A 25228-nucleotide genomic window follows, 5' to 3' on the forward strand; every position below is an offset into this window, starting at 1 on the left:
TTAAATTGAATATAATATACCTATATGACAGAGGTTTTATAATATTAATCATAGCTAACACTTCAATAGTACTTACTGCATGCCAGACTCTGTATTAAGGGCTTTACACGTTATAGCTACCTAATTCTTACAAGAACCCTCAAGGTAAACACTTTTATTCGTCATCATACAGGTAAGGAGAGCGTTTTAGAGAGCGAAGCACATGAGGTAATGATCCTGCTACTGCTAACGACAGTGCTAGGTCACGCGGTGTGTGTCTGCTGTCACACAGGGGCTGAGTGGCGTCTTCCACATCACATGCCCAACGGTCACACCTACCGCACGGCTCAGCTATGGTGGATAATTGTCTGAAAGATGGAAAACTGCTGCTGAAAGAAATTAATGAGACTGCACAAGTTCACACAATTGGAATTCAGTTCTGAAAACAGGTCTTGAAAACGCCAAGTTCAGTATGAATTCTGCCACATCCACGTCCACACCATGAGGTACATAGTTTCCATCTGCTGCTTCCGGATACACTGCGGGCGCTCCACAGCCCCCGTTTTCACCCCTCCTCCACGACAATCCCCGTGAACAGACTCACGTCTAAGGAGTGGCTCCTGGTGGATGTTTGAGATAAGATACAGAAGTGGGGGCATACAGCATCTCAGTCACCCACGGGCTCAGGGTTAGCTTGCCGACTCAGGGCAGGTGTTTCGCTTTATAATTGAGAAATTACAAAGGTTGATTTTTTTTGCATTAATTACAGGTTGTTATTTAGTTTCTGATCCTTTCAGAAGCATAACATCATGTCAGAAGGCGTTCCTAAATCCATGGGTAAGACTGGGGTGAACAGACTTCATCTAGGGCACAAGGGCAGATATTTTGGTTGGAAAAAGATTGTAGCAGAGAGAGAATGCATTTTTCTGCCTCCTCCCATCCCTTCCAACGGGTTCCTGCTGATATTCGAAAGGTCATCAAACAGTTATCAACTTCATATTTGCTATGTAGTTCATTTAGTATCTACAAAGCTCCCCTGCCCTCTAAAATATACTTTTTGTTGTTGATAAACAGGCATTTCCTTATCTCTAAATTAGTCTCGCCTTGTTAAATTTGTCTATAGATTACCCTCCACCTTCAGGCCCACTAGCCAATCAAAACCACTTCCCTTTATCTGATCCTAGGACGCATTTTTACCTGTGGCAGTTTCTTCCTGGAAAATCTATTCATGGTCTCCAAATATTGTGCTTGTGACTACAGTCCACAAAAAGTAAATGTAAAAAATGAATGTGACCTTTCACTGGCACAATTTTTTAATTCTCCCTTTCTTCCCCTGTGCAATTACCTTCAGAGAACTGCGCCCATAGATGTTGGCAGGCTGTTAATTAACTTTTGCCAAAAGCTACCCCTAGAAAGAAGATATACATGAGCCAACTTTTTAATTCAACAGGATTGTAAGTAATGGCTTGTTTCATACTGCCCATGGTAGGATAAAGTGGAAATAGCATCGACTTTGGAATTAAATAAATTTAAGGCTAAATTCTAGAGTGAGTTAGGGAGAAAAACTGTACCTTTTGAGATCACAAATTTCTCATTATACAAAATCTTCTAGGACTGTATTTAGATGAAAATTGGTCTAGATTTGCATAGCAGTACAGGTGAAATATTTTCAAATAGGTTTAGTGCTGCTTCCTGAGAGGGTGATCAAATCTCAAAGGTACCTCTTGGTAGAAATCTGTCCTCCTTAGGCCCCTAGTACTCAGTCCTCAGCTGAAAGATTTTTTGTTTTGTGTGTATATTATCCTATAAGTTACATCGTAAATATTGATCTGCTCTATTGACTACCTCTTACAGCTAATATGATGCACTGTTAAATAAAGCCATCAGGCAGAGTAGCACAATAACTGTCCCCTACTCAGACAGAGAACCATATTGCCAGTGATTAAATGTGCAATTGCTTTCAGGAAAAAAAAAAAAGCGGTTTTATGCACAGACTTCAGCCTGAGAGAAGGTACTACAGCCCTGCCAGAAAAAAATGCAAAGAGAATAACTTACCATTAACTAAAATTGACTTCGAGGGGAATGACATTTCATAAAGGCAGAGAGTTCAAAGCCCCATGTCACATTGTTTGAAAATTAGCGTTGACAGGCCCGGATGTCTACATCACATGCCCTGCTGCAGAAGGTACCTGCAGAAATCATTACCAAAGCAGTGCTATTTGTACAGTCGCTTGGACTGTGTGCTCTTCATAAACAGTACATCTGTTCCGAGGGCTGAGATGATAAAGATGATGCACTTCTAATGACATAAGAGTCATGCCTTGTCATAGTTTGACTTGAGGACTACAGATAATAGACATCATTTAGATTCCTGCTTCATGAAAAAAAAATAGTCGCATGTAACAACTTCCCTCAGTTTCTCAGGTCTCTTTCTGCAGTGTCTTCACCCACCACCCAGTCTTCCCGTCTGTCTCTCTCATGGGTATCTTGTGAAAGTCAGTGTAAGTAGCCAACAGAGTATAAGCCAGGATGTCAGGCAGACCTGGATTCTCAAGGTGGCCCTTCCTTATACAAACCGAATACCTTTTGATGTGTTACCTAAATCAGCGAATCTCGTTTTGCTTCTCTCTCAACTGAAAGGAATAATACATATGTATAATATTAGACACATTAACACACAAAACATGAAAACATATTAACATATTTTTAACTATATATATATATATACTAGTAGCATATTAACGTATAACATAATATTAACATATTAACACGTGAAAACCACCTGACATATACAAAGTGCACAGTAATAGTGACAAAAGTAGTAACCCTAAAAATTCTATTAGGAGAGACCGATTCAAGGCTTCACGTGTAAGCAAGCCTCTCACTTGCACAACTAAGTGTATCTACAGTTTAAAGCCGGAAACCTGTGAAAGTCTACATGAATTATTTGACTGATATTTGTAATTTTTAAGCCTTGAAACCCATGCTCTTTTGGATCCTTTAGTGTTTCACAGTATTCATTATTTTTACCCTTCCCATGTTTGCCCATCCCTTACCCTTCTACCTGGTTCTTGCTCTTAATTTACAAACATTCTGAATTCTTTGCTTTCCATTTCAATTGCCATCTGATACTGCTTCTTACTGACAAGGGCAAAGTCTTTGAAAAAGGTATCTACCCCCTACTGCCTTCTCTGTCAATCCCATTGACATTGATTTGCTGCCAAAATATTTTATTGCCTCCCAAATACCAATTGCTCAAGTTCCACCTGTATCTTCACGTTCCACTCTTCCATTAATTTCTAGCAAGTTCTTTCCAGTTAACAATAAATCAACAATTGGGTGTCCTCTAGGCACTTTCAACTCTCCATGAGCCCGAAAATGTCTGTCATCCAAACAAGAAATCTTAGACAGTGTAGCCTCTCCTGCCCCCTCTTCACAAACGTGGTCAGTAAGTTCTCTCATTGACTGTACTTTCCAAGTGTCTTTCACATCTGTCTTCTCTGTATTCACAGAGGTACTGCCCTTTTTATTAAATATCCTCTTATTTCATCTTTGTGTTTTTGTTCCCCCTTTCCCCTCTGCTGGTGGTTTCTTGCTAAGATCACAAATTCCATAACTTGAAAAGATTTCTCTCTTAGAAACTCTATAATCTTAAAACCTCATAGATACTGATTTTTGTCCATATCTTATCTATCTTTCCTCGACTATAAGGCTCTTATATATTATCAGTATATGAAATTACTACCTATGCTGCAGATATCTCCCACTTTTCACAAGATAACTTTAAGCCACTGAACTTTTACGGAAGACCTACTTGAGTACCTGTTTTCACTAATGAAAGAAATCTAAAGAGGATTTTCATTTTTACAAAAAAAGATAAAAAGCGTATGTTTGCAGCAGGCTTTATAGAGGTGGTGAGCACCCTGAGCAGCGAGGGTGGCCCCACCGAGCCCCACACTCAGCATCTCACGTCCAGCCGCCACCCCTTGGAGCTGTATCTGGGAGCATCTGTGCTTTAGCTCATTTTATCTTGTGCATCCGTTAGCAAGATGCATCCTAAGGTCACCGCTTCCTTCCTTTTCACCATTTCAGCATACAAACATGCCATAGAAACACTCTGCTTTTTGACAAGGGAGGTTGGTGGGAACCTGTATAGTGTATGTAGTTTGGGGTCAAAAATGTTCCTCTCCTTCCTGAGGGATTGCATGAATTCAGGAGTAAATAAATACAAGATGCGGAACATAGTTCCCTGTGCTATACAGAAGACATTTGTCTACTTCAAGTTAAAAAAAAAAAAGAGTAAATAAATAAATAGTTTGCTTGGCCATTTGCAACAAATAAGAGAAAATAATTTTTAAAATAATTCACTATTGGTCATTTTTATCAATTTTTTTAAATTTATGTATTTTCATTTATTTTTTTTAAATTTTGTTGGGGGAGGAAGGTAATTAGATGTATTGATTTATTTATTTTTTAATGGAAGTCCTGAGGATTGAACCCAAGACCTCGTGCATGGTAGGTATGCACTCTACCACTGAGCTACACCCTCTCCCCTCAGTTTTAACTACCTGAATGTGGATAGAGCTGGGAGAACCACGGGGTTACAGTAAATGGAATTTCTGCTCCATGTGTCCCATAAATCCTCATCCCTGACTGATCATCTGTTTGCCTTTATCCATTTTTATGTCTGTGGTTCCGCAGCAAAGTTTATTAAGCTTAGACCTTAAAGGTGTGCTATAAATTTTTTTTTTGTATTTTTATTTTTAAAGTGAATGAAGATTAAAATTGTATGAGCTCCCCAAGGACCGCGTGGGTAATCCAAAGAGGCAGCAACTCTGCTTACGGGGAAACCCCGTAGTTCTAGAATTCTCTAAGCGCTGAAAGACACGGGAGGGTGAAGGACATAAAAGTCCTAAGAAAAATGGCCAAAACAAAGAAGCAAGCCAACCTGTACATGAGGGACGCCAAGGAGACTGCCTCCCAGAATGCTCCTGTGACCTCCCTCTAGACAGTGTTCCTCGCCTGGCCCCCACCTCCTGCATGCATTTTCTTGTTTTTTTCCTAGAGTTTCCAGAATTTTAGTTATTTTGCAAAACATCTATTATTATTTTGCTAAATAACTGGTTCATTCAAGTAAAAGCCAACAAACCAAAAGATGCTGGCTTCTGTCTTAAGTGAAAAGAGGTAACTATTAGGCTGTGCAAAGAGGTCTGTTCTCAGGGTACTATCCAGAAATAGCTGCTCATTCACGCATCCATTTACTCAAAAATATATATAATTAGCCCCTTCTATATTCCACCCACTGCACTGTTCAGAGGACCAGTTTGCAGGAAAGAAATCAAATCCAGGCATTGGGCCCGTGTCCTGTATGAGGTAGTGAAGGAGAAAAAGTAACATTGCAGGACTCGCTATTTGTAATGGTATCCACTTTCCATTTATTTGAGTGCAGTCTGCCTTCTCCACTAGACAATAACTCCATGAGAAAAGAGGTGTTTCTTTTTTACTCGTCTCTGTACCCACTGAATAGACCAGTGTCTGAAGGATAGATGCTTAAAAATATCTGGCAAATGCTGAATAATAGTCCCCCATGGAGAGCTACTTGCTTTAGTTACCTCCTTCCCAGGTAAAGTTGCCAAATACTCTGCTTTTTTTGGAAATTGGAAGCCAGACACTCTTAACTCTAATAACAGTATCGTTTGACGGTTTCAGTAATCATTGATCGAGTTCAGTCCATCAAACTGGCTTCTCTAATTCTGTCCTGCATCTGATTTTAGAATAAGTACACAACTGCATCCTCCTGTAACTGGAGATGGTATTAAAGGTGTCTGCACAGACTGTACTCCCCGCTTCTTTCTTATAATACCATGGACCCATGAGAAAGTGTCACATGAGGGCTTCCCTGGCAGATGTAGGTCAAGTTTACAGCTGATGGGAGAGGAGCTGGGATTGCAGATCACACTGTTGAGCGCGAGATACCGCCAACCATCCTGCTAGACTGAGGTACCTGTCCTCTCCCACATTCGTTGCTAGGAGACAAAAGAGAAAAAGTGTGCTCACCCACACCTGGTAGCATTTTTTAAATGGATCTAAGAATAGGGAGAATAATGATATCGTGCTAAGACCTAAACCAGATGGATGTGCCAAGGACTGTAAAATCATAATCTCTACAATTTCCACGCCATTGATTGAATTCCCTGGTTGAATGGCACACAAAAATGCAGAACCATTTTCGAATATCGTTAAACTTAATACCTATTTCTATCATCAATTAATATCACATTTTACAAAATGAAATAGCACCTGGAGATTTATGCAGAGAAAACTGTAAAAAAATCAGGTTGGATTATGACCGAAACACCATCCCACTCAACGACTGAGGCCGTTCAATCTCTCCAGAGGCTGTTTGTCCTTTGCAGGAACCAGCAGGCATGCGTACTATTCATTTCACTGACAGTTCTCCAAATATTGTTTTAAAAAATCAGAGTGATTTCAGAACTCATGCTTTAGTTCCCTGGTCTGATTTGTTACCCAACAGTAACAAAAGCCACAAATTAGAAATACAGAAGAAAGGAAAATTGAGCCTCAAAGGACATGTATTGTTAAAGATTTCCCTGAATAAATTAGCCAAATGCACCATGGCAGACTTTAAATAGTAGAAGAAAGAAACAGGTGGGTCCCAGAGCGAAACTCCAGGTGTGCTGTTTAAGGAGCAGCGGCTGACCCAGAGGTATGAGAGGAAGTCAGAAGGAGGATTCTGAGAGATGACACACTGAGAATACGGTGGCATCCATGTGGGCTCCTGCTTGTTAAAATCTCCCCGAGAGCTATGTGGAACGCCCCTTCTTTGCCACATGCACCCCCAAGTCAAATCAAGAGAGCACGGGCTCTCCCTGTCTCCTCCACTGTGCCCTGAAACAGTTCTCCACCTCTGGGTCACCTCCACTGTGGTATTCAGGACGTGAATCCTGAAAACTCATAACTGGGTACGTTAGATGCACATGAGTCTTGAACTTTGCATTGGACAGTCCTAGAGTTGCATATAAAGGCTACTGTTTTCCGAGCAAAGAGGCTGTGAACCTGTGCTGGAACTGTTCTGCTGCGTGAGTTCACCCGCCTCCACTCGGTCATAACCTCAGGCGACTATCGTCAGACTGGCTCCGCGGTTACCAGGTTCGAGCCTGTCCTATTCCCAGAGGGACGCCGGGTTTTAGAAGTCAGGCACAGAGCTGCTGGATCCCATCAGGATGAGCATGTCGGACTTTGCAGTTCCTGGACTTTCGGCAGTTCCTCCTGAGCGGCGGGGATGGCCTTCAGCGCAAAACTTGTACACCGTGATTTGCATCGTAACGTCCAGGAATGTCACCTGAACTTGGCACGTGGGCCTGAAGGTTGATTCTGGGTCCATTTGTGTTCTAATCACAGAACATGGAACTACAGCTCTACCTTCTGATCAAAGAAGATCCACATACTTAGCTCATCCAGTGATTGTGACAATGCAGTTATTCACCAGTTGTGAAAATATTTTCTTACTGCTAGACAGGTCGGTTAGTTCTACCCACACAGCAGCTCCACTTTGAGTCTCCTGGTGACAAACTTCTTAGCCCGTCCTCTATAAGCAAAAACCACACCGAGTCCTTTACCCATTGCAACTCATCATGTCATCGACTCTCAACCTAGATCTTAGAATTAATTCTTCTAACCGAGGAGGGAAAACACAGTAACTCTCATTTCCCTAATTTTCTATCCTCAAGAAAACTGTGTATTCATTGACGTAACAAATGTTAATCAAGCATTTGCTCTGTTCAAGGCCTTGGATTTTACACATGTGCATGTTTGCACACATATGCATCTAAGTATTTTATTTATGCACATAAATATGCATTAAAGTATGTGTTTTATGTATATCTGCATATTTATATATGTGTATATATACATAAATAAGTATGTGTTTGTATGTGAGATTTACCATAAGGCCCATAACAGAACAGTCAATACGTACTCACACATAACTCTTCCCTTGAGCTGTGGAGTTTAAAGGGTAATCGATTTTTATGACGTAGGGTTAGAGTAAATCCTCCTATAGATGCAGAGACACCCGGGAGGGGGAGACTTGGCAAGGGGCGGAGGGAGTGCGGGAGCCCTTCACAGAGGTCACTACCAGTGATCTATGTTTTTAAGGTTAAGTAAGAATTTGCCGCCTAGTGGAGGGTGGGGACAGTGCGAAGGGATATTCTGGCGTCGAGAATAGCACACTCAGTCCTACGTGGAGGGTGAGTAACTTCATCAAGGGGACACACCCAGAACGCAGCAGACCCAGGGTTAGGACTAAGGCAGCTTTGTCACTAAGTCTTACCACTTTCCACTTTTATCTCAAACCCTGCCATCTCAGAATGCAGCCATCCCAGAATGCAGCCATCCTATTACATTCAATGTAACAGAGCCATCTCTTACCTGTTCTGAGTGCTGTCCACTGTCCTCAGCTTGCTGTCATTTATGAAAAGCCACCCAGAAATCTAGCTTTTCAGAAGGAAATCAATACCTGCACTTTAACTGGCTTCACAGCAATAAAAACTCTTCATTCAATGAAGCAGTAATTATTTTTCAGTCCTCCGCCAGGCTGAAAGAAGAAGCGCAGTGACACTTTAGAAAGCGGGCTCCTGTCAGTCCTACGTGGTCTAGTTATGAAGCGCGGGGTGAAGCTTAGTGCTGAAAGACGGGCGCAGCAGGCCAGGGAGTTGGGGCGGTGGAGGGAGATTCACCAAGTCGGCCAGGGTGTGCTTCTGGCCCATTCTTTCCTAATGAGGTCAAAGAAAGGGACACCAAGAGAGTTTTGGAATTTCTGCTACTCTCTTGGAAAACCCAGCAAGATATAAGGTCCACAAAGGTTCCCAGCCTTACCTGAGTCAATGTATTTAACACCAGGCAACACTAGGTGGATTTTAATCAAGAGACTAGATCTGCAGAACTATATTCTAGCCAATTACACAAAATTTCTCCAGTCTACTTATTAGTATTAAAATAGTACTACTGTGATAGTTAATTTTCTGTGTCAACTTGATGGGGCCATTAGGTGTCCAGATTATTCTAGATGTTCCTGTGAGGATGTGTTTGGATTAAATGAGCATTTAAATCAGTGGACTGAGTAAAGCAGATTGCCCACCCTAATGTGGGTGGGCCTCATACAATCAGTTGAAGGCTAAATAAAACAAGAAGGCTGACTCTTGTCCCAGAAAAATGGAATTCCTCCAGCTTGACTGCCTTTGAACTGGGATGGGGTTTTTTTGTTTTTTTGTTTTTTTGTTTTTTTGGTTTCTTTTTTCTTTTTTCTTTTTTCTCCTTGCCTTAAGATTTAAAATGAAACATTGGCTTTTCAGGAACCTACTGGTCTTCAGACTGGTACAACACCATTAGCTATTGTGGGTCTCCAGCTCGCTGACAGTATGCAGATCTTGAAGTTTGCCAGTCTCCATAACTGTGGGGACCAATTCCTTATAGTAAATCTCTCTCTCTCCCTCCTTCTCTCTCTCTCTCTCTCTCTCTCTCTCTCTCTATGTATATACATATATACACACAGACATCACATTGGTTCTGTTTCTCTGTTTCTCTAATACAGCTACCCTGTATCATTTTTGTGTGTTTTTTTTTTGTTTTCATAATTGTACGGTTTTAAGAATTTCTCTGTATTTTTTAAAAAGACTATTTAGTCCCACTCAACAGCACGATTTGGGGCTGTTGTCACTTAAACAGCAGTCTGTGCACTAGTAGCCATTACCTAAGAGCTTGTTACAAATGCAGATTTTAAGGTCCTCCCCCAGACCTATTGGATCAGAACCTGCATTGTAGCGCAATGTACGGGTGCTTTGGATGTTCCTTCACATTTGGAGGTCATGCTTGGAGAGCACTTGAACTTGAACTCAGTTATATGCTCTGTGACATATGTCAGTTTAGCCATCTGGATTTCACTTTCTTAATATGGGAGGATTTGATCAATCAGGGTCTCAGGACAGGTCTTGACATAGCAAAGAATATCATTGTAATAAAGCCATTAGTAATGGTGTTAATAGTGTTAGGAGTAACAACCACCACAAACATGAAAATCAGTGTAAGGCCAGGTCAGACATCTGGGTTCAAACTCTACACTGGCTGGCTGAATGACTCCGAGTAAGTCACTGCAGCTCTTAAACCTCAGGTTCCTTGTTTCTAAGTTTGTGCTAATGAACTAAGTACTGTGTGTTTCCCCTTCTACTCTTATTTAGGGAGCTGTGGGCTCCTTTCATTACTGCCTAACTGTGTCCTTCCTAGGTATCTTCTTCCAGCTTTTGACAGTGTCCACTGGGCTAGACTATAAGCCCTAGAAAATAGCAACGGACTTTGCTTGAGCATGGTTGACGCCGGCGGGGAGGGACACAGCCCTCTTCAGCTACAGGGCTCCTTTGCCTCCAACTGGTTTCTAACCTGTGACAGCGGCCAGATGGGAGCTCCTCACTCATTATAGTTAGCGTGCTGTAACATCGCACTATTTAAATAAATTTTATCTGCTACTTCATCTTCTCAATTCTATTTCAGGTTCATGTTAGGAATACCCCGGAGGCATTGTCTTACTTGAAAAATGTTATTTCAATTAATTGAATATCATTCTTTACAGGATTTAGGTCAAATGAGGGCCAGCAGTAAATCCAAACCAAACAATATGTGTCTGCGATAAATTTCTGTTTCTGCATTATTCATACATAATGGCCTCGGTGACTCTTCAAGCATTCTGAATTAAGTAGAATTGATTTCTCACTTTTTTTTTGCTCTGTTGTACAAGCCTTTTTGTACTTTTACTTCTCCTTAACAAATAAAGTATTGATTCATCTCCACCGAACATGTTTTATTTAAACTTTGGTCTTTGTCAGCAACTTCGTCCTTGGTGCCCACGATTCCTGTGCCTAACTTTCCAATTGTCTTTTGATCTTGAAGGTGAGATCTTTCAAGCAGGCTGCTTAGCATGAAGTCACTGCAGCGTGGGTTAAGATCTCATCAAGAATAAGAAAAGAGTGCCCTTTCACCCTTCCTCTGAGTTTTCACTCCATCAGCACACCCAGAAAGTCGCCTACACATTCCCATTCCATTTGAATGCTTTAGACGTTAGCATTAAATCTGAATTGCAGTGTTCCTGTGTTTTCATCCAAACATCATCACATCCCTTTTTACTAAATCCATGAGCACGCATGTTCTGGATGGATTGGGGGTGGGGAGGACTGGGCGCAGGGGTAATCTCAGCCTGAAGCCCAGAGCTTGAATCCAGGTTGAAACTCAATCAATATGTCTCAAACAAATGAGTGAATAACATTTTTATCAGAATTTATTCTTACTTCTTTTAAAAGCAGTTGGCAGAACATGAGACCGAAAGTGAAACAGACAACTTTCATTCTTAGTTCTGTGAAAGAAAAATACTGCAAGCCACTTCAGTAAACAAAGAATGCTGAAGCCATCAAGTCATCACCAGCTGCCGCCACCCCCCAGTGAAGACAAGCCTGCAGCCCAGCCTCTGCAGCCACTCACAGTGGTGCACCCCGAGGGGGCTCAGAATAAGAAAGGACAGGGTACTGGCCCTAGATAGCTAGGTGCTTGTCAAAGGAGTGAATTCAATGAGTCTGAATGTGTGCTTCCTCCCATACATAGAAAAGCACTAAATTCTTTAACTTGAGATGCCTGGTTTTCTTTAATTAACAAGTAATCTTTTAATGTTCCAACTACCTGGTCTTTGTTGTAAAGCTCCTATATATCCTGGCTCCTCCTCTACCTCTTTGGAGCAGTCCCTCAGAGCCATCTGGGGGGCTGTCATCCCGGGTTCGAAGGGGTTCGAGTCCTCAGAAATGTCCGCCAAATAAAACATAACTCAACTTTTAGGCTGTGCATTTATTTCAGTCGAAAGTTCACTTGGTAGCATTTAAGTTTTATGTAAGCATGAAAACAAATGAAGAATTGAGTGAATTAAGAAATAATCAGGAAACTTGATTTGCAACCCCAGACCAGCCATTAACTTAGTCTAGCCTTGGCCTCTGGCTAAGTTTTCCTGTGTAGATTAAAAGAAAACTGTTCTAGATGTTTCCTACTTTGCTGTCCAGTGTTGGGACTATAATTGAGAAGGAGATGTTTACCAGCTCATCTGCTTGGGTTAAGACAATCCTGCTTATTGTGTAACTTTGATTCCACGTGTCCCCTGGAACCTGGCCATCCCTCCTTCCCTTCCCCGTGTTCTGTGTGACATGCAGCAGGGCCCCCAGCATCAGTGGCCGCAGTGTCTGGTCCATCCCCACGTGATCCATTGCCAATTGCCCAGAGCACGTGGCCTTCAAAGCACATCCCCCTCCCTTGTCAAATCATCTGCTGCAGATGTCCTTGGGGACACATCCACAGTTATGTCATGCCTGTCAAAGTGCCCATCTGAGACAGGAGGAAAGAGGGGCAGGGCACAACCACTGAAGGAACGACACAGCCATTGAGGACAGGACCAACTGGTTAGAACCAAGATGGCGGAATATTTGACTTCCAGTAGACTCTGAGCCTCATGGCCATAAAAGGTCAAAGAGTGGGTGGGGCCTGATTCATGGAAATCCCTGCCCCTTCCCCAAAACAGTTGGAATAATCCTCCTACTCATTATTATATGAAATTATCAAGCCCTTTTTATAAAAACTAACAACTCTGTACCTCATGGTCACTCTCCCTCTCTTGCCTTCTGAGACGGCCCGCACTCTGTCTATGGAGTGTGTGTCTACTTTTACTTTCAACTAAACACCCCACACCTCTCGGCCTCTCTCCCTCTCGCCTTTGAGATGGCCTGCATTCAGCTTATGAGTGCATCTGCGTATGTATCTCCTAGGCGGTTTTCCCTTCTGAGCGAGACGGACTGCAGTCTGTGGAGCGTGTATCTCTCTGCTATGCCTTATTCTTGAATTCTTTCCTGCACGAGGCAAGAACCTATTCTCCAGCAACATGGCCACCCTCTTTTTTGCAAAGGACCACCAGCAAAATCAATTCTCTGTCCTTCTGTCGTGGTATGAATACATTCAGCATGTGGAAACAGCACTTCCTGGTGACCCAAATCCCTGAGCTGCTTTACCAGTCCGTGTCTGATCCCTGGTTCTTCCCTTCGGCAAAGGCTGGGTGTATATTTCCAGAGAACACGCTCTGCACTCTGTGCTGTGACGGGGCCTGACAATGCGGAGATAAGTCAGACACAGCTTCTACTCCAAGGAAGCTTCTGGTCTGGTGAGGAAGGTGCAGAAACAGATAGTTTCCGTACAAACAGGTAAATGCTGTTTCCACGAATGGTTCTCATACAAACAAGCCATTTCTCCAAGAGCTGCCTAATAGCAGCTGTGGTGTGGAGAGCCAAGGTCCTCTTCTGTTTTGTGTTATGTTCTGAAAGAAATGTTACCAAGGCCACATACCTGTCAACTGAAATACAATCACACAACGTGAGAGATGTGAGATAAGTTTTATTTGGGGCAAAATGGGGACTACAGCCGGGGAGACAGCACCTCAGATGGCTCTGAGAAGCTGTTCCACAGAGGTGAGGGGAAAGCTCAGTGTTCTATATGATTTTACTGGAGGGGGGACATGGAGTCAAGCACACGCTTAGGCAGAGGAACCACAAGGAGCAGAGGTCCCCATGAATGATTTTAGTGCTTTTCTAGAAATGAGGAGACTCAAGAAGATGGGCTCATAGAATCTTCTCTGGAAAATATCTAACTGTCTGAAGGCCTGTTCGGTTTTCGCAGAGCACAGAGCGCCCCATTCCTGATCTCCACCCTGAACTCCTTTCAGGGTGTGTTGAAGGTCAGCAGCTGCAGCAGCTTGTGATTTCATCCCAGCAGAGGTAGATGGCAAGCGCCAACGTGATGCAGTCCTTGTGGAGGTGGATGGCAAGTGCCAATTTTGAATTAGTATACCTTACACCTAATACTTTTTAGTAAAACAACTTACTTTTTTAAAATTGATGTATAGTCAGTTTACAATGTTGTGATAATTTCTGGTGTACAGCATGGGGGTCCATTTGTACATATATACAGATGCTCCTTTTCATGTTCTTTTCCATTATAGGCCAGTACAAGGTATTGAATCTAGTTCCCCGTGCTGCACAGTAGGACCTTGTTTACCTATTTTATACATAGTGGTTAGTATCTGCAAATCCCAAACTCCCAGTTTACCCCTCCCCAGCCCCTCACTTTTACTCTTACTGCTCTCTCTCGCCCCATGGGACCCTAGAAGCTGGAAAAATACAGAGGCCAGACAATGTGTTCTGCTCAAAAGTCCTTCCTCTGGTGCCCAAGGTTGTGCATTGAGTTAAAAGTCCAGTGGCCTCTGGCTTTTTTCTCATAGGATGTTGTCTCCCTGGTAGATGTACAGTTTTCTTAGAAAATTCACTGAGTTCCTTTCCTTGTCCGTGTTCTGGGGAGGAATGTCTACAAACACTCCGCTTTCCTTCTGAAGTTTACTCTTGCCCGGTTTCCGTTCTTTCACTTTACGCCTGGATTGTCCCTTTTATCTCCTACTTTGAATGCTTTCGACACACTATCTGCTTCTTGAAAACTGGCTTCTCCGTGAAAGAACATCTCTAGGGTGAGTCTCCCTGGTGTTCCCTCTCAAGCCCTCAGCCGCTCATACCGCTTCCTCAGGAGAGCACTTCGGTCCCCAAAGTCATCCTTGAAATCACACTTCTAATCCCCTTTAGTACAGGGCTCACTTGAGCTCCCTTTGCGTGGCCTGCTTTGTCGAAACAAACCAAACAAACAGCTGGAAAAGGATTTCCAAACGTGTGTGCACCTGAGAACTCCTAAAATCTAGGGAACACACCACCTGCACACAAATAATTCAAGCCCCGTATCCGATGTCTCGGGAGAAACGAGGTTCAGGTGCGCCACACGTGGGCTTACATTTTTTGTAGAACGCGTGTGCTGGTCAGGTTCTGTGGGCTTTCTCCGCATTTGTATTGTGAGTCTGAGCGTAGCCCTAACAAAGCTGACCCAGGACTGCAGACAACCGGGCTGCGGTCCATGGGCCAACCAATTGCTCCCTCAAGAGGTGAGAGGTGTGAATGAGAAGACTGATAAAATAAAGTAAAATAAAGCAAAATAAAAACTGGCCGCCTCTCATGACTTGCAGTCACCGTCTGTGGCGTAGTGAACCTAATCGCACCGGTTACTTTTCCGCTGCATTCACTGCCGGAGTCCATTAGAACAGTCTAATTTACACCGCAGTGTAATTCATCTGCTTTATTAGGGTGGTTCTTGTGTTTATGTTAGAAGTAAAAGCAGCCCCGGGCTCAATGTTATACAGTCATTCTGAGAAAATGCCACAGGGCACAGCAGTTAATAACCCTGCGAACTGGGTTCCAGCGCCCGTGCCGTTGACATCTGACGAGCTTCCTGTGAACGTGGTTAGGGTGATACAGGACCTTATAAAAATAGACATTAGCATCGTCATTCCAGGCCCATTCCAAAATAACTGTGGATCCCATTTATGGAGGTAGTTAAAGGTTTTTGCATAAACTATATCGAAAATGTCCGCATTTAATCTCTTCACCATCTCCTTCCCAGGAAGACCTACTCAGGGTGAGCTGGATTTGATGGTAAGAAAATTACCTCATGCAGACGTGATGATGCACTAGTGACTGGGAGATTGCTTGCGGAAGGCATACCTCGATTCCAGCAAGATTAGAAATTTCCATAAAAATCCGCTTTAGCTACTGAGAGGCCCTCCGTTCTGCGGAGAGCGAGGTGGCCAGCTCTCCTCCCTAAATAATCATCTGTGATAACTGACAAGGTGTCGCCCGTATCTCTCCCTCTGCGATGCTCACAGACAAGGCGTTCCTTTACTGCAGGATGCTAGGCACTCCCCCAGTGTCTACCAGGAACTGTGTTTCCACGAACTCATTATTTGCACTGGTATGTGGATAAAAATAGTCCTCTTCTCTGGAAGGAAGAGAGAAGGAAGTGTGGGCGGGAATAACCTAATGCCAGCTATAATTCATAAGCTATGGAAGAGGCAGAAGAAACAGGGGAGCGAGTAATTACTGAAAAAAGAAACGGAAGACAGTTTCCAGCCTTATATTCTCTGCCTGCTGGAAAGAACATGGACTTCGGCATAAAATTGACTTGAACGTGAACACAGGTGTGAAAACTCGCACCCTAGGAGAATAGTGTTCTGAACAATGCCTGGCATGCCATAGGCACTCAATGAAAAATTTATCAGTAGTGCTAAGGCCGTGGAGGAGGATCTCAGGACCTAATACAATGCCTGCCATATTGTTCACAACCATCAATGTTTGCAGAATAAGTGAATGAATTTTCTCAGCGTTATTTCATCAGGACATTCAAATCAACTTCAGGGGAGGGCACCAAGGAAAGAAAAGATGTCTGAAAAAATCTGATGCATCCTGAAATGCTTGACTATTTAGATTTCCTCATAATATGGGGACCACGAAAGAAGACTGAGATGCCGGCATTGAATCTGTCCCCACGTCCTAGTTGACTTCAGGTCAGTAACTCTGCCTATCTGGGCATCTACGTCTTCATCTTTAAACAAGGACAATATCATTATTATTTCTTCTAAAACTAAAATTTTGTGACTTGAACAATTCCTGAAACGTCCAGCACTTCAGATCCGGGGCTTCCATAATTTGGGAAGACCAGAAGGGAAGCTGCATTATCTTACTCTGCCAGAACTTTTAAAGAACTCTTCCTTTATCCTAATTCTTACCACCCATATCCAACAAATCATCGGTTCTCGTAAGTTCCTGAGCATTGTGCAAAGTCAATTAATGCTTCACTTTAAGGAGACACGTTAGCCCTACGACCTCACTCCTAAGCCAGAGGTTCAAGAGCATTCATCCTTCCTAAGACATCTTTTATGAACCTCCCCATAAAGCTTTCGCCTTTCTGTTCCCAAATTACAATGGTGATTCGCCTTTTCTGAAAACTAGCCCCTATCATGAACATCCTTTGAAAATTAAGAGTGTCTTTAAAATTAGAATTTATAACTGGCATTCTGCTGGGGTATACCAAAACCAGAGACTTGGCTAGTGGGCTTCTTTCGGCTTAAGAAAGGAAAAATTTAAGAACGGTTAAAAAAAAAAAAAAGGTAAATTTTTTGTCATAAAAATACAGAATGGTGACGTTTTCTTCAACTATGTGATCCTATTATACTTGAAACTCAAGAGAAATTTCATGTCCTGTGCCTTTATTTTGTTTAGGTCATATAATTTATCAGGTGGGTTTTTATGTTTTAACTTTGAACTTAAGTCTCAAAAATCATGTTGAAATTCTTAGTGATAGTTTCACTAACACACTCTTTCTTCCCTAAGTCATTACATCAAGCTTTGTAACAAAATTCTTCTAAGTAAAAGTACAGTTACGCTTAGAGAGCTGGGCTTCAGCCAGTTAAATCTGCAGACGCAGAACGTGGCCAGGTGGTCCAGCCCGAGTCCAGGGAGGGAGCCCAGGTCCTCCCGTACCCTGAATAGCTCTGCGGCAGCAGTCACGTGTCTGCTAAGCTGCACTTGCAGGTAGAGTTCATCAACATATCTGCATTATGAATAATCCCCTAATAGTTAAAAGAGAAGAAAAGAGCTAGCCTTCATTGTAACCAACATAAAATAATCAGCCCCATCCACAGTGACATTCCAGAGCCCTCAGGCCACCTCTGACTTGCCAGTCCAGCGGTACTCCAGCTAGTGGGCTTGCATTTGTTTGGTTGTTTAATCCAGGGCTATTCAAACTGTCATCTTAACTGCTTCAGGTCTTTTAGCTTTGTTCTCTGTCATGACCTACCCCCCTGACCAGACCCACCAAACCGGGGCACAAAGGTGAGACTTGAATCCATCACCAGTGTATAAATAGTAACCTAGACTCCAGGTCTGGCTTTTGAACTCCGTATCTTCTCATTTCCTAAATCTACTTCCTCGGCTCACTCCCGTGTTGTTTTTTGCCATGATGACTGCAAAGAATCCTGAAATTGATTCTTTGCCTCAAATTTCACCCTCCTCCCATTCAGACTCTGCATTTTCTGCAGTCCAGGTAACTCAAGCCTTGTTTGTATAAACTTACAGTTTTGGTATTGTCTCATCTGACTATACTTTCATTTATTAAACAAATATTTTCTACCTGTCTGATTTGGAGAAAACGACCCACACCCTTTCTCCGAGCCTCAGTTTCAACATCTGTAAAATGAAGGGGTAAATAGCCACGTCATTGGGTTTTTCTGATTATTAAACATGTCAATATAGGAAAGGAGCTTAAAGCAGGGTCTGGCTCGCGGTAACCACGCGGGGGGCGGTTACATGCCAGGTTACACGGTCACGCGTATAATCCCGCCAAGCAGAGCCCCTTTCAGGCCTTTGGTACTTGGCGCTTCTTCTGCCTGGATCTTTCCTTTTCCCCGATGTCTCTACGTGACCTTCTCTGCCTCCATTCAGGTCTCGGTTCAGACCCTGAAAAAACACCCTTTGCTTTTCCCGTGGGAGATAGCTCCTTGTCGCCCTCTGTCTTCTTCATCCTGCTTTACGTTCTTCATAGCACCGCCTGTGTATTGCGCTTAGATTGTGTGTCATGATTATTTTTTATTATCTAACATCTGCTTTAGAATATATACCCAGAGATGATGTTTATATACTCGTAACAGAGAAGTGCTCGGCATACCAGGTCCTCAATAATTATGAGGTGAATAAATAAGTGAATTGAAGAAACACTCAAATGATTATTTGATTCTGAGCGTAATGGATGCCTTAGAACAAACAAAATCAGCCTCTAGCCTATAATAAAAGTGAAGACCAGGAAAACCTCCTCTCTCAAGCAGGCGGGTCAGCTCGCCCCATAGGCTGCTCATGCTGGTGTCCATCAGAAGTGCGTTAGGGGAGTCTTAATACTTTGTACAACGTGCCCCAAGTACCTCCCCAACTAGACTATGAAACTCAGTGGGACATGAGTTATTTCCCTATGCCCATAGGTACATTTCTATTTATACACAGAGAAGTGTCTGGAATGATGAGAAACTGAGCTTTTATCCCCCAGTGGTGTGTAATCTTGAGATCTGGTCATCCCTGGCTTTCAGGACTTCTCCCAATCTGGTGCCTTTGGTAGTGTTTGCGTGCTTTGGCCTTAAAGGCACAGCTACGTCGTTTGTTTGTTGAAGGTAGTGACGGTATTCTAATGAATTATTCAAAAAAAAGGGAGCTAATCAACATCACAGATTCAAAGTGTGAAAGAAAGGGAAGAGTCAAAGTTGACTTCAATGTGTTTGGTCCAAACACTTGTTAAGCAGAATGTGGTTTGTTTAAAATCAGCACCATTTACAATAGTGTTGTTAGCAACATTAAGAATAAGTGATTAACATGTAATAATGAATAGATGATTTTTAACAGCTGAAAATTATTGAATGCTTACGTGGAATCAAGATACTGAAATGCGATGTAGTGAAGCAGACACCTATTCTGGAACACAGAGAACTGGGTTTTGTTCCGAGCTCTGTCACTATACACTTTATCTCCTCCTGGGAAAAGATATTTACTCTCTTAAAAGTTCTGTATTCTTATAGGAAAAACAAAGGAGTTGGACTAGATAACATTTAAGATCCTCTATCATTATAATATTTCATGATTCTAGACTGAAGCTATTCAGGTGCATCATTTAAAAAATGATTAAATGGCAAAATCAACCAAAAGAACATTTTTATGTTTAACAAATCCAGACTTCCACATTTTTAAGGAAAACAGAGAGCCTGCCTTTCAGAGGGCATGCGGTCAAGCTATCTCACGACGGTGTGCTTTTTTAAGGCATAGATGCCCTTTCTGGGAATCCCAGCTTGGCGCTGTATCTAAGTCTAATTAAATTCCTTTGTGTGAACTTAAATACACTTAATTAAAACAGGTAGACCTGGGGTGATTAATTTCAAAAGTAAGTAGGTTACAGTACAGGCTCATTTCTTCTGCTAATTAGTTGAAGGATGAGCTTCCTTGCCAAGAGGCCGAAAGGCAGGAGATTCATTTCTTCAATTCAAGTCTGTTTTTGAATGTCTTTTCAAAGCCTTTAGGCTTTAGAATTTGAGTTTTATAAAATTTGAATGTCGAAGATTATTTCTCCTTATTTTATGCTTAATTAAACCCAAAGCGGGGCTCACTGGAGATGCAAGGGTTGTAGAGTAACTGATGGTTAGTGAAGCCAGACACACAGTCAGCAAAACCGGCCACGTGGTAGCTTTATCATCACTTCATCCCTCTTGAGAGACTGGCTTAACTTCATCTATTATGAAAGGTTTTCAGAAACTGGGACTTACTCATTAAATATTTGATTCTTTGGAATACTCACTCTGGCACTGAAGCGTCAGATTTCCCTGGGACTGCAGTCATAGCCACACTTCTGTATTTAAAACTGCTCCCATTCAAGTGTTAGTGGTACGGCTTGGCTGGCATGGACAAGGCAGGCATGGTCCCAAGTGGCTTGGGGAGGAATTCCTTCCAGGTGGCCCCTACCATTTTCCCTGTGCCTTATATTATGATGAAAACGTGATTACTACATTGTCACAGAAAACAAACAAGTGTGGTACAGATGATGCATAATTTGCACGGCTGATTGCGAGCGCTGTCTGGATCCACATGAGTGAACTCCAGAAGTTCATTTTGATGTTGAGCGCAGGTTGTAATGAAGACCCCTCGTAACATGCAGGAAATGTTTCTGTCTGCTTCAGACTGTATCCTGCGTAGGGATGCATAATTTTCTCTATGAAATTCCACTGGTGTAGGACGTGTTTGCTATGAATCTTCAGGAAGGTGAAGGGGTCCCTGCAGACCCCTGGGATGCCGGGAGGCACAGGGACAATGATATTTTGTGCTGAATAACAGGGCTGCTCTCCACTCAGCATTTCCTTATCACATGAGGAATATCAGAGGAGCACCCTTTCTTTTCATTCCTATTACCTTAGGATAATTTTAACGTGTCTCCTATCATAGTGTTTCTACAATGGAGTACCAAGCAGGGATCCATGAGGTCTAATATGATTCTGAATTTTAATATATCAATAAGCTAAAAAAATTACCCCAATGATTATTCCTTAATTTTTCAAACAGTTATTGAAACATAAATATCCATTGACAGATGACTGGATAAAGAAGTTACTGTATATATGCGTATATAGTATATGTATATAATGGAATACTACCCGGCCATAAAAAAGAGTAAAATAATGCCATTTGCAGCAACATGGATGGACCTGGAGATCATCATTCTAAGTGAAGTAAGCCAGAAAGAGAAAGAAAAAATACCATATGATAGCACTTATATGTGGAATCTAAAAAAAGAAAAAAGAAAACACTAATAAATTCATCTACAAAACAGAAACTGATTCACAGACATAAACAATCCTATGGTTACCAGGGGTAGGGGGATGGGAAGGGATAAACTGGGAGTTTGAGATTTGCAAATATTAACTACTATATATAAAAAATAAATTTAAACTTAAAAAAAATTCTTCTTATAGCACAGGAAACTATATTCATTATCTTGTAGTAACCTTTATTGAAAAAGAATATGAAAATGAATATATGTATATATATGTATGACTGAAATTGACACTCTGTGACTATACATCAGTTTAGAAAAGAAGTTATTAACCACTAACTATGTGTCAGTCGCTCCTCCGGGCTCTCAAGAAACAAACTGCCCTATGGAGCTTGATTTTCATGGCAAGAGAGAGACAGAGACGGAGACAGGATGTACAAATTGGGTGACCACGGAAGAGAAAAAGCACAGACAGCCAACAGCTAAGCAGACACCTAGTTCTGACCACACATCAGCACTGAGAGTTAATGTAATCTCCCCAGTGAGACATCAGTCTTCCTGCTGCTGGAGAATGATGGGTCTGTCTTTTCTTTACCACTCACATCTCACTGAACTGCCTTTAATTAGAAGAATCAAAGCTAAATCTGTTTGGAGGAGGCTAGGAAAATGTATTTTCCAAGATTTTGAGATATAGGTAGGTAGGTAGATAGATAGACAGACAGACAGACAGATAGATGAATGATAGATGACAGCTATCATCACCTCCTTTGGTGCTCATGGGGGTTTGGTTCTAGGACCAACTTTAAAAGTTAAAAAACAGAAGTGTTTTAGTTCTGCTATCATTTTGCCCAAAGGAGGAGCGGAGGGCTTTAGAATTTGAATAACCCACTAGAGGTCAAACTTTGTGGCTGAGCTGATACTGTCACATACGCCTCCTGATCCACCGTCTCCTCACTGCCCTGCTGTCATCTTCGGGGCGAGCTGATTGTCTGCTTCATTAATCAGAGGGGAAAGTGAATGCAGTGGAGAGTGTTCTGGAGATTAGTTAAGGGGTAAAGGAAATTAGTAACTAAATTAGAAATTTTATTGATTGGTTGTGAAAAGAAGTCTACAGACATCAGAACCTGAATAATAAACGTGGCGACAGCACAATGAATGAAACAAGCTGGGGGTTTGGGAGGCAAGGAAGATAAACTCAACTTCAGTTATAATGTAGTGTGAGTGGCTGGTAGAACACCCAGGTGTTAAGATTCACCAGGGAGTTAAAAACCCAGGATGAAAATTGTGGAGAGATATTGAAGCCTAGCTCAGGGACACAGCAGTCAGTTTCACAGAGGCAGGTCCTCCATCAGACCTTCTCCGTGGGAAAAGCTGAGTACAGTGGACTCTCCATGTCTGCAGTTCGCTGAAGCTGCAGGTGTGGACCTGGGGACATAGAGGGTCCACTGAACCACTTCATTTTATACAGGGGACTTGAGCATCTGAGGATTTTGATGTCCAGGGGAGGGTGGGTGGCCAAGTAGGGGGTGTCCTGGAACCAATCCCCTGCAGATACCAACAGACACCTGTACCGTAATCTGCTCCCTTAAGCACAGGACAGTTTTTGGAATGTTGTGGATGACACTTCAACCTCATACAACAGTATTTACATTCTGGCAGAAAACAACATCTTATTTTCCATAAGCAGAAGGTGATAAGCAATAATGAAGACATCTCAGAAGGAAAGGTGTTGGGGACAGCAAAGCATCCCCACAGCAAGTAATAATGATGGCGCTGATTTTTCTAAATATAGTGTTTGTCTGCTGTTCACCTCCAGAACTAAGATGTTTCTGTTGCTCAACTATAGCTGGATAACTCCTCCCAGGTGAATGGCAAAACAGAAAAAAAGTATGCTGTTTTTCGTGTATTCTAATGAATACTTCTTAAGTAGATGTTGTTTACTTTGAAATTCTCAATGCATATAAATTTATACATATACACAATTCTAGATCTCCATTAGGACTAAGTTGCTGTTAAACAGGTATACACTCACACATATACATACCTGTGCAATATATATATAAATAGTTTATGTATCTATATGTGTATACTGATATTTTCTATATATTAGAAATATATATATATGGATATATGTCACCAGAGAGAGAGAGCAAAAGAGATGGCCTATGGGACAATATGAAGGGCCAACGTACATATAATTGGAGTTTTAGAAGAAAAAAGAAAGAAACAATAGAAAAGGAGAAAGATTAATAAATTAATTACAAAAAGCACCAAAAATTCAGTTTAAAGGCTCAATTTACAGATCCAGGAAGAATGTAATCTACGTAGCATCACAAAAGCAGTAAAACCACACTTAGGTATATCCAAATAAAACTGCTGAAAACCATTGAAAAAGATCAACTTTTAACAGTAATCAGGGAAAAAAAGATACCTAACATGCAAGGAATAATGAAACAAAAATAACTGACATTTTATCTGAAACAATGAAGAACAATAAACAATGGAATATTATCCTTAAAGTGATTAAAAAAAAACCCACAAAACTATCAACCCAGAATTCATACTCTGTCCAATAGAAATACTATTTAAAATGTAAAAACAAACAAACAAAAAAAGACATGTTTAGCTAAACAAACGCTAAGAGAATTTACAATCAACTGAACAATATTATAGAAAATGCTGAAGAAATTTCTCTTTATGGTGTATGGGAAAGACCCTGGGGTATGCGATCACATCTGCAAGGAGGGAGTAAATGTGCTACAGATAGTGTCTGTATGGACACGCAGAAGAGCCTGGGGTATCAGAGGACCTCCGTACCATATACCTTCTCTGCAAATCTAAAACTACATTCAAAGGTTTATCATCTTTTAAAGCATCCATATGGACTGCTAGAGTAGTTCATATCTCTGCCCCGCCAAATTACTGAAGGTATAATCCTGAGCAGTAAAAATTGTTCAAGGACTCAGTTGTAACATTTGAAAATTGGGAATGACACGATGAACCTGAAGGGTTCTTGTGAGGGTAAATGAGACGATATCTGTGGGTACTGCCGGACGTACATCAAGGCAAGCTCTCCATTGTCCTTTACTGTTCATTCTGGTGTCGTTATTTTACTCTTATTTTTCTTACCGTCATCATTTTATGTCTCATTGTTCCTTGGGTCACTTGGAAGGCGCTGCCTGGAGCACAGGTGTGAGAAAGCCTCCCAGGAGACACTGGGACTAAGAATTGTGATGGACACAAGGCTCCTGCCTAATGGTGGCTTGAGGGGATGATGGGCGTCTGTCCCCGTGTCAGTGATTTTTCTTCTCCAACTTGGAAGTTTATTGGTCTGAGAAGGTGAAGTTTCAAGGAAATTAAGACACTGCAGGAGCACATTATCCGTGGGAAAAGCTCCTGACTGACAGTGCAGAATTACATCCTCAGTGGTCACGATCTTCTTGGTGAATCCAAGCTTCGGAAATTAAATGACTCTTCCAGTGACAAGATTTGTTTCCAGGGTGGGTGACATGGAGCCTCTCATTCTAGTGAACACAAGCCTCGACCTTAGGATCAATTCCCTAACTTGTTCCTTTGACCTCCAAACTGATTTTTCCCTCCCTGCATCGATCTACTCAGCCCCAGTACCTCCCCTCTCATTTCCTGATACCCTCCCTGGCTGCCTCTGCTTCTCCACCCCGTCCTGCTCACAGTTCACAAAAGCAGGTCCTTCCCCACACTCACAGCTCTGGGAGTTTCACCTCTGCCCCAGTCATCCCCTTTATTCATGTGCACATTTCTTAAATCTTTTTGTCCAACTTCCACTAACACTGAAAGTCTATGTGAAAAAATTTCCTTTCCTGTGAATCCAGGGTTAATACCTTGGACAGATAGTCACTCGTGTTTTTGCCCAAATAGATGCACATTCAGGTGAGAACTCTCTAAGGGC

Source organism: Camelus bactrianus, chromosome 25 (assembly GCF_048773025.1).
Source record: "Camelus bactrianus isolate YW-2024 breed Bactrian camel chromosome 25, ASM4877302v1, whole genome shotgun sequence".
Classification (NCBI taxonomy): Eukaryota; Metazoa; Chordata; class Mammalia; order Artiodactyla; family Camelidae; genus Camelus; species Camelus bactrianus.